This window comes from Aphelocoma coerulescens, chromosome 5 (genome assembly GCF_041296385.1).
Source record: "Aphelocoma coerulescens isolate FSJ_1873_10779 chromosome 5, UR_Acoe_1.0, whole genome shotgun sequence".
NCBI classification, from domain to species: Eukaryota; Metazoa; Chordata; class Aves; order Passeriformes; family Corvidae; genus Aphelocoma; species Aphelocoma coerulescens.
In genome coordinates this window covers 45804786-45815845 of record NC_091019.1, presented here as the reverse complement: position 1 = coordinate 45815845, position 11060 = coordinate 45804786, and positions in this window count along the sequence as shown.

Genomic DNA, 11060 nt, shown 5'->3' with positions numbered 1-11060 from the left:
ACGTAGTCTCCGGCCGCAGCCGCTCGGAGGGGCGGGGGCGCGGCGGGACCGCAAGGGGCGGCCCTTGGGCGAGCCCACGGGGGAGCAGCGGGGGGTGTGGAGGGAGCCGCGCTTCGACAGCGCCCGGGATGCGCTGACAGCCCCGTAACAACCCCGGACTGCAGGATTGTTACCTCCTGCCGTTCGGTAACTGCAGGTAACGCAATCCCACTTTATCAGTGGGGCTCTCAGAAAACCCATCTTCTGCACTCTTAAAAAAATTCACATTTAAGGATATTTCAGAGAATCAACTAGGTTGGAAAAGACGTTTAAGATCATCGAGTCCAACCTATGACCTAACACCACCTTGTCAATTAGGCCATGGCACTAAGTGCCACATCCAGTGTTTTCTTAAACTCCTCGAGGGATAGTGACTCTACTGCCTCTCTGGGCAGCCCATTCCAGTGTCTAATCACCCTTTCAGTGAAGAACTTCTTCCTAATGTCCAGCCTAAACCCCCCCTTGCACAGCCTGTGTCCTCTTGTCCTATTGCTGGTTGCCTGGGAGAAGGTGCCAGCCCTCACCTGGCTAGAACCTCCTTTCAGGCAGTTGTAGAGAGTGATAAGGTCTCCCCTGAGCCTCTTCTCTCCAGGCTAAACAACCCCAGCTCCCTCAGCCACTCCTCATAGGACTTGTGCTCCAGAGCCTTCACTAGTCCAGGCAGACAACATCCACAGCGTTCCCCTCATATACCAGGGAGGTCCCCTGGTCCTTAAAGCAAGTAAGGTTGGTCAGGCAGGACCTGCCCCTCCAAAATCCATGCTGGCATCCTGTAGGTGTAGTGTGATTGTGCTCAAGACGTTGTGTTCCATAAACTTGCTGGGCACCAAGGTCAGGCTGACAGGCCTGTAGTTTCCCAGATCCTCCTTTTGGTCCTTCTTATGGATGGGTTCACGCTGGCTAACCTTGGGTCATCTGGGACCTCCCCAGGGAGCTGGGACTGATGGTAAATGATGGAGAACAGCTTCACAAGCTCATCTGCCAGCTCCATTGTCACCCTAGGATGGATCCCATCTGGTCCCATAGACTTGTGAGCATCCAAGTGGCTCAGCAGGTCACTAACTGCTTCCTTCTGGATTACAGGGGGGGCTATTCTGCTCCCTGTCCCCATCTACTAGCTCAGAAGACCATTTGTCCTGAGGACAACGTGTCTTATTTTTGAAAATGGAGGTAAAGAAGGTGTTAAGTACCTCTGCCTTTTCCTCACCTTTGGTAACTATATTCCCCCCAACATCCAGTAAAGTATGGAGGTTTTCCTTGCCCCTCATTTTGCTATTAATGTATTTTTAAAAATATTTTTATTATCCTTTTCATTTGGTTTTCAGTGTTTTCTCACCAAAAGCTCTGCAGCAGGGAGAAAGCTTGCATGCATGTATGGGTATATACAAACATTCAGAAATCATGAGAGAAGGTAGAAATTACAAACTCAGAGCCCTCCTTTTCCACATCTATGAGAGACGCTGAAGGGGCACTGATGTTTTTATCAACTAGAAATCAAACCTGTTCTTTAGTGAAGGGTATGGGTTTGACCTGGGCACTAAGAATATCTTATTTTGTGAGTCTGGGTATTGCAACACATCAGGGTTGGGTGTGAGCACAGTCACCTACACAGCCAAGTAGCACGTGGGCTGGCAGCACGTCTGCCCCTGGTGCTGAGGGGTGCTCTTGTGCTCTCACCAGTGGGATTGCGATGACAAGAGTTGCAACACTTGTCCTGCTCCTGCTGAAGGTGAACCAAATGTTGTCTATCATGGGGTCAGATCCTCAAGCAGTGTAAATTGATAAGCTAACCTGTGCAGCTATACTTAGCATTGATCATTCAGTGAAATGCACACATGGCTGTCTAATATCAGCTTATATTTAAGGATATTCCAAAGAGATGTGCATCGTAAATATCCCAAAACCTGCTGTTCTCCATTCACAAGAATGAGGCAGTGAAACAACTATGTTCATCAAGAATAAAAGAACTGTTGGCGACTAGGAAAATAATTGCAGAATGGAAAAAAACCAGCTTTCTCTGCATCTAATCTTCACCTCCTTACTATAAGAAATGAAAATTATTTTATAAAATGACCATATTCAAGGTTCAATGCAAAACTAATCTCTCCACTAAAGCCTTCTAGCAATAAAGATTACAATAAAAGAGAGAAAGAACAAAGCAGAAAATGAAAAAATGCTGCTGAATCATCAAAAGTAATGTAAAATATTCATATTGTCTGGAGCAAATACCTATCTTGATAGTCACCCACTTGAAACTTAGCATTTCTGATTGAACTTTTCTCCCATTGTGAAAAGAAGGAAACTCAGTGTTGTTTCCAGTCAATACCTTTCTGAGAAAGAGAACCTGCAATTCAATAATACCTGGAAACCCACGGTAGAAGTATTTGGGACAGCTACCAAATACCAGTATTTTACAGCTACCAAAATTAATCCTTAATACTTTAGAAGGATGCCAGAGACCATAACCAAATGAGACCAAAAGGTTCCTAATAATTCTTTGAGAGTTATTGTTCCCATCAGGATTCTGGAAACACTGAAACAAAGCAAGGAAAGCATCACTGTGCAGCATTTCCATTCATACTTGCAGGAATGCAGTTGCACCCAAAAGGATGGAAATGTTTGAAGCAAAAGATCTCAGCTTCTAAAAGTAATAAACCAGGACATCGTACTCAAGAAAACATCCTGATGACAAGTCTTTTTTCCTGGATAAATAGGTTTTTCATCCAAACCTCTGTGGAAAAGTGCTGTAAAGGTAATTTATCTACCTTCTTCCTGGCTGTGAGACAATGGTGTGTTAAATACTTTCCTAAAAGATCAACATAATATTGGAAACATTTGATGGGTTCTTGTATTGGATTTGTGTTGCAAGGTTTTGGTAGTGGAGGCTACAGGGATGTTTTTTGCGAAAAGCTGATAGAAGCATCCCCCATGTCTGACAGGGCCAACACCAGATGGCTCCAAGACAGGCCCGCTGCTGGCCAAGGCCAAGGCCAAGGCCATCAGTGACAGTGGCAGCACCTCTGCGATAGCATAGTTAAGAAGAGAAAAAAGTTATTGTGCAGAAGTAATTGCAGCCAGAGAAGAAAGGAGTGGGAAATGTGAGAGAAACAGCTCTGCCGACGCCAAGGTCCACGAACAAGGAGAGGGAGGAGGTGGTGGATATTTCCAGATCACAGAATATCCTAAGGCATCCAGAAGGAACATCAAATCCAACTCTTCAGTGAATAGCCCACAGAGGGATTAATCCCACAGCCTTGGTGTTATTAGCACCATGCTCTAGCCAGTGGAGCTAATCTCAGGGTCATAATACTCCAGGTGCCAGAGCTGAGATTCCCCTGCAACCTGTGGTGAAGACCCCTGCAGCCCATGGAGGACCGTGGTGTATCAGATATCCACCTGCAGCTTGTGGAGGATCCCACACTGCAGCAAGTGGATGCCCAAAGGAGGCTGTGACCCTGTGACCCCCTAGAACAGGACCTGTCAGGACCTGTGGACCTATGTAAAGGGGAGCCCACACTGGAGCAGGTTTGTTAGCAGGACTTGTGACCCTGTGGAGGGGCCATGCTAGAGAAGTTCATGAGGAACTGTAGGTCATGAGAAGGACTCACATTGCAGAAGTTTGTGGAGAGCTCTCCATGGGAGGGACCCCATAATGGAGCAGGGGAAGAGTGTGAAGAGTTCTAGCATTTGAAAGAAGGAGCAGCAACATACATTCATGTGTGATGAACTGACTATAACCCCCATTCCCCTATAATCCCACATGAACATACATTCATGTGTGATGAACTGACTATAATCCCCCATGCTCTTCTGGTGGAGGGTAAGTAGAGAAAATTGGGAGTGAAGTTGAGCCCAGGAAGAAGGGAGAGTTGGGGAAGGTGTTTTTTTAAAATTTGAGGCTATTTCTCACTATCCTACTCTGATCTGATTACTAATAAATTCAAAATAAATTCATCTCCACCAGTACCCATGTTTTGCCCATGACAGTCATTAGTGAGAGATCTCTCCCTGTCTTTATCTCAGCCCATAAGGCTTTTGTTATTTTCTCTCCCTGTCCAGCTGAGGAGGGGAGTGAGAGAGCAGCTTTGGCTGGCAACTCCCATCCAGGTAGAGTCAACCTGCCACAGTACCCCTTTTGTTTCCATCTGGCTTCACTTCATTTTTGTTTTCCCCACTTGTACACTGTGGCAGACCTTAATGTCAATGCCTGCACAGTGTGGGCTTCCTGCTAAATATTGCCTCTAAGAAACAAAGCAGCTACAAATTATGAAGGGCGGAGTTAAGGGTGATTACCCTGCCAGCACATTGAGGATACAGGGCCCACATGGCCAGTTGCTGCATCAGCCATACGATGGCTAAACTGTCTGCAATCCCATAAGTTTCTTTCCCTTCTAGGACAGATGGGAGCTTTTGAACTGATGGGGGGCAGTGAAGCATCGCAGCTTAGTCTTGGACCATTACAAATTGTGTAGGAAAGACTTTATTGGAAGGAAGCTTCATGGTTTGGAGGGAAAAGAGGAAGAAAATAAAAAGTCAGGGAGATGTACGCCTGATGTACTGCTGAGGAAATGAGAAAAATTAGTACAGATTGAATGTGAAGTAACAACTCTGAATCACATAATTAAAAAGGCTGAAAAATACAGGGAAGAGGTCTACTGTTCTTGTGTCTACTAAAGCATGTGTAAGGTTTGTGATAGATTTTTGTGTTTGCAAATTCACAACCTCCATGGCTCAGGCTGATAGTGGGTGTGATAGTGGGGTGTCCATTTAAATCTACTGTGCTATTGCATATAAAAATCAAAAATAGCGACTCTAACCTCAGCACAGCCAGTGGTTCCTGACCACAGCCCACTGCTTCTGCCCGGGATGCTTAAAAGGCTGCCGCCCGGGCTATCAATCCCCTGCTTTAACGGCGAGATCCCACATGCTGGCAATGCTCCCAGCACAGGGAGCAGGTCAGCATCTGATTTTTGCTGGCCCCTCCTGGAAAAGCTATGGGAGGTTTCTTCAGAATTATTTTGTTCCTTGCAGCTTTCAGTTAAACAGGCTGACACTGGGTCTGCTGCAGAGAGGGGAATAAAAAAGAGGCTTTTGTAGCATAACAATGCCGTGTGCTGATGTGCAGTGGGCAATTATGTAACCAACGCTAAATCTTTCTATAATTAGAACAAGCACCTAGTTAGAGTGATCAGAGCTCTTTTGTGTGCGCCTGCACGGGGCTATGCAAGAAAAACCTTGGCTTGAAAGAAAGATGCTGGCTTGATTTCCCTTTCCTTTTCAACTGGTGAATAAATTAAATCTCAGATTACCCCAAATTGCTGTGAAAGATAAACTGTGAAAAGCGTTTCCTTTTCATTCCTGTTGAAGACATTTGCATCCCAGGTGTGAATCTCATGAAATGCAGATGCAAACCCAAAGACTTGGCCTCTCTATCTCAAGCACCAGAGCACCAAGAGCAGCCAGACAGCCTAAAGAGAGGACAGAAGGTCAGCATCAGCCCTCACGATTGAGAATCAATGCCTTGTTTAGATTCACTTTGATGAAGAACATGACAAGATATCCGCAAAGGCTCACTTATACTAGACATTCCTTATATACGGAGAGGAGGCATGGGAAAAGAGAACTAAACCGTCCCAGAAAGCAGGTGATCCTATGATTTTATGAACCCAGAGGAGTAGCTTAGAGGAGATATGGAAAGGTGTGGTGAGAAATTGCTACCAGAACACCTTGACCCTTCACTCTTCTGATCTCCTTCCTGTGGATGGTCAGCAACACAAATATTGAGGCAAATCTATCTTCTGCAGCTATAAACAAGTTCAACTCTAGAAATCACAGTAGCAATGCCAGTTCATACAAGTTAAAGATGTGGCCAGTGGGATCTCTGCTGCTAGAGTTGAGTACTTCTCAAATATTTTCTGGTTCTTTTCTGATTAGTTCAGGCCTGATTAGTTCAGGTTACCAGATGAAATATTACAAATATCTCTGTATAATGGTTGACAGATGTGAAAATAAACATGGAAGATAGGAAATACAGCAACCTCCTGCCTGGAGGTAATTCTAGAAGATAACACACAGGTCTTCTGATAGGCCAAACCCACTCCATTCTTGGTCCAGCTTAAATAGAGGTTGGCAGGTTTTGCCTTTATATCAGCAACAGAAAGTTCAGAGCTGACTCTGTAAGCCATAAAATTTTAGAATAGCATCTTCTTACCAATCATACTGTACAGAGCCAATATTTGGATAAAACATCTCTCAACACAAACATGCCCATTGCCCAAGGTCATTCAGTTCCTGTGACTCAGTAGTCACCAAAGTCTGAATGTGACAATAGAAAGTGATATGCTCCTTGGAGAGAGGGGCTCTAGATGAGCAGCAAAATCCCCTTCTACCAGTATTTTGTTCCTTCAAGGCCTTTGCTCAACCTTGTTGATGTTGTGGTATCAGTTTAGACAATTGCATGCCACCTCCATACTTCTCCCATAATTTCTGTTGGCAAAAAATATTCCCCTTACTCTATTTGCTAAAGCTGTTGGTGCCTAAAAGGCACTCCACTTCTTCTTGCAGGTTGTTGGGAAGTGTCAGTGAGCCAACATGTCCTGTGTGAAATGATCTTATCACCTGGAAGTGTGTATCACCTTCACAAAACACCCTCAGAGTCTGTGGTTTTTACAGAAACACGAGAACATTTTTGTCTGAGAAAGTTTAATTTTCTACAATATGCAACAAATAACAGAAATTAAACCAGCCTTCATTTCAGTAATTCCAGAGAACACAGACATGGCTTGAAGAATTTAAAGGTTTTTTTACAAAAGCACTAATAAACCTTGTGATCTTTTTCCCCCAGCTATAATTATTCCTCCTGAGTGCTGCCTGTAACCCCTTAGGGAATGTGAAGTACAGGGGTTGCAGATGTGGTTGAACCTTTCAATTTAGGTAAATCTCTTCTCTTTCACTGTTTAGCATCCTACCTGTGGCGTAATTTACCCCCCGAGTTAAGAAGAGTCGTTTATTTTGATCATTTTTACCCGACTGTGTGCAGCAACTGGTAGGCATACAGATATCTGATATGAACAATAGCTTATTCCATTACTTGGTATCATCATCTTCATTTGTTACAAGATATTTCATGAACCATTTAATTCTGGATTTGCAAATGTGAAAAGTGCTGAAGTAGATAAAAAAGGTGCAGAGGATTTAACAGCATAAATCTACCCCAAAAGACTCCTCAGAATGCCTCAGAAATATGTTCTTAAATCCAGCTGTGATATTCTCATCAAACTAAAAATGTCCCTGCTCCCAGCCATCCCAAGACCTCCACAGAGCCTGAACTCCTTACTCACCATACCCAGGATCATTTTGGGAATAGAGATGCATGTGGAAACCTGATATCATTATTGTCCAGAAAGATATTGTCAAAAAAATATCATGATAAAACCAGAAAGGAATTAATCCTTTTTGTCTTACAGAGAGATTTATATTTGGGGAAAATAAGTTTCAGATTCTCGGAACCATTCCTTGCCTAATGTTTCTTTTCAGAGAAGCACAAAATAAGCTAAGTTGGAAGGGACACACAGGGATCATCGAGTCCAACACCTGGCTCTGCACAGGACACCCCGAGAATCACACCATGTGCCTGAGAGGATAGTCCTGATGCCTCTTGAACTCTGTCAGGCTTGGTGCTGTGAGCACTTCGCTGGGGAGCCTGTTCCAGTGCCCAACCACCATCTGGGTGAAGAACCTTTTTCTAATATCCAACCTAAACCTCCCCTGACTCAGCTTCATGCCATTCCCTCAGGTCCTGTCACTGGTCACCAGACTGAAGAGATAAGAGCTCAGTGCCTGCCCCTCTGCTTCCCCTCCTGAGGAAGTTGTAATTGCAATGAGGTCTCCCCTCAGTCTCCTCTTCTCCAGGTTGAACAGACTGAGGGACCTCAGTCACTCCTCATACAGCTTTTCCTCAAGGCCCTTCGCCATCCTTTTAGCCCTCCTTTGGATGTTCTTTAATAGCTTTATGTCCTTCTTATATTGTGGTGACAAAAATATCACATACGACTCAAGGTGAGGCCGCACCAGTTCACAGCAAAGCAGAGTACAGCCCTGCCATTTGAACAATTACCAGATCTGGTTCAGAGAAAGTCCAGACCAGGGAGATACATGAAAATGCACAGAGATCGTCAATTCAGAAGGGAATATTAACTTTTCTTGTCCGATGTTGTGATTGTGGGACATTAAGTTTCACCTGACTGTTCCTGTATGGGCCCTGGTTGCTTAGGCTTGCCCAAAGCAGATCTGGTAATAATGAAACTGTCTCTTCCCAGGAGATTTCAGTTTTAATTCGAAGATAACAAGGGACAGAAAAGTGAGCACCTCCCACAGTTTTTCAAAGGTTAATCACTCCCATTGTTAAATATTTCAACCTAACTTCTCATTTGAATTTCCCTAATTTCTACTTCCAGTCACTGGTTATTGTTTTGCCTTCCTCTATGTGATTAAGGAGTGGCTTAATATCTTGCATTTTGAATTTGTATGGGTACATATACAAGATGGTCAAATCTCCTCTCAATTTTTTGTAATGAACAAAATATACTAAATGTTTTAATTTGCTCAGTCAGGTAATTTTTCCATGTGATGTTATTGTCCAAGGACAGATAAATTGAGTTAACCTCATTCTAATCTGGCAATATTAACGTTTACCTCTTAAACTTCACCACAAAACAAATTTACTTATTGTATTTTCCCTACACTTCCAATTAATGCTAGCCTTACAATACCTTTGCAGACTTTTAACACTCTTCTGCCTTCCAGCATTGTTTTAGAAACTTGAAGTCCAGGACAAGAGTCCCTCTAGAGTTCACCATGTCCCTACTTCTACATCCATGGCCTGCATGAGACTTTTTTTTACTTCATAGCACACAAAATTTGTGCTAAGCTGCTTGTCTCTCATAACCCTCATGGATCCTCTTCAGAGTTGCTGGTTCCCAGCACAGCCTGTACTTAATCCCACATTTCTTACTTACAGATATATGTTTGCACAATGTGATGCTGAAACACAGCTCATTCAAATGGATTCTACTTACCAAGTCATCTAGCTCACACTGTGACTCTCCTCCCAGTATCCCTGAAAATTTTGCCACTCATTTTGAAACATACAGACTTTATGAATAGCAATTTCATATTGATTGCAAGCTGATGAAAATGGTGGCTAGTATAAGTCAGTCTCCCTTCCTCTGCAACTTCCTCAGAAGTACCTTGTGCAGCATTGATCCACTGCTGATATTCCTTTGTATTTCAAAATGCCATGCACTTCCCAACCCCAGTGGCACACTTCTTCAGGTGTTGCACAGTGCTAATTCTTTAATCAAAACATCATCAGAAGCAGAAGATAGAAGTAATGGTGTGGTGGTGTATTCCCCCCCTCCCCCCCCACTTTTCAGGCCACACTGGGATCTGAGAAGTGTTCATTAGGCTTCAGCCTTGACCAACAGCACCTGGGCTCAGCTCCTCTTGAGCTTATCAGAAACACTCTCTGCTCCCAGGAACTGAAGTTTCCAAACTTCACACAGTTTTAAAGTGCATAACTTCTCAGAACTTTTTTTCCTAGTAAACATTTTTGACCAGTTAAACCATATATACAAGCATTTATATTTGAAACATGATAGGTGATGGGGACAAGAAATTATTCACACCTTGATTTGCAACAGTTGCATAAAATAAAGACTGTGATGAGTTTACTGAGCCATATGGTTTTGAATAAGCTTGTACAGCCCCTTTGTATCATGTGGTCCTCTCTACCCTGAACTAAGGACCTTCCATATTGGCAAACTCAAAATTAGCCAAGTCAGACATCAAAAGTAAACCACAAAAAAAAACACCAAAAAACAACAAAAAAAAAAAAACCCCAGAGGTTCAAGGGAAAGAAAATATTCAAAAGAACCAGTGTTGCTTATAGTCAGACAACTATAAACATCTGCGAGCACTGAGAGCTCACTGTTTGCAATGAGAAATGACCTGCACAGTTCTCAGAGCAAGCTGTGAGACTGAGGAAATGAAAGGAGCATCCTAGTGCAGGAGCTGAAGCAGATTGCTCATGTACAGTTTTACCTTCTAAACAGCAAACTTGTATTGTGGCTGTCATATAAACTGTGTTGCAAAATAGCTCACAAAGGTGTATATTTTGCATACAGCATTAAATAATACTCCACAGCAAAGGAAGAAGGAGAAATGTCAAAATTGGAGGGATAAAACATAATTTTTTCACTGAGACTAGTAAACAGCTGGGCACAGAATCCTTAGCAACTTCTAAGGGGGAAAGGAGGCTCCTGAGTCAGGTGGCAACATTGCTGGATATGATACTGTTACAAAATTATTGACAGAAATGGGTAGAAGGGATGACAGATAAGTTTTGCTTAGGAAAATTATTGATAAATGGCATGTGACAAAGTCTTGTATCTTTAGCTTTGTCTACAGTACTCATAAGACACCAGCTATCTCAGAGAGAAGGAGAAGTATCTGTCATTCATAGAGATGGTGACAGAGCTGTTGTCACCACAATGCTAAACCAAAAGCAGATTCCCCCTGGAGATGATGAGTTTGGGCATAGACAGACTGCACAGGATTGCCCTTACCTTCCTCCAAATCTCCCTGTCCTAGAAGTTGTAGGAGATTAATTTAGCCTGCAGGAGTAGTTCGCCCTTATCATTGAAAGATGATAAGACAGACAAAAATGACTAGAAGATTGCAAGACAGTTACTCTACCATATCATATTCCTGCCTCTCATGGTATGATTTTTTGAATTTCTGGTAGACCATGTTTGTTTCTTTAGTCATTCTACCCTTTTCTTCTCTGTCTGGCTTCTGTTTCTCTTCTAGATGAACTGTGCCTGGCCCAGTGGGACTCTTCTCCCTTTGATTCACTAGATGCTACGTAACAGCAGTAACTGCTAATTAATAACTGTCTTTGGTTATATATGGTGCTATATATTGCCACTTTAACACAAATAGTGACTTGCCTATGTAAAGCT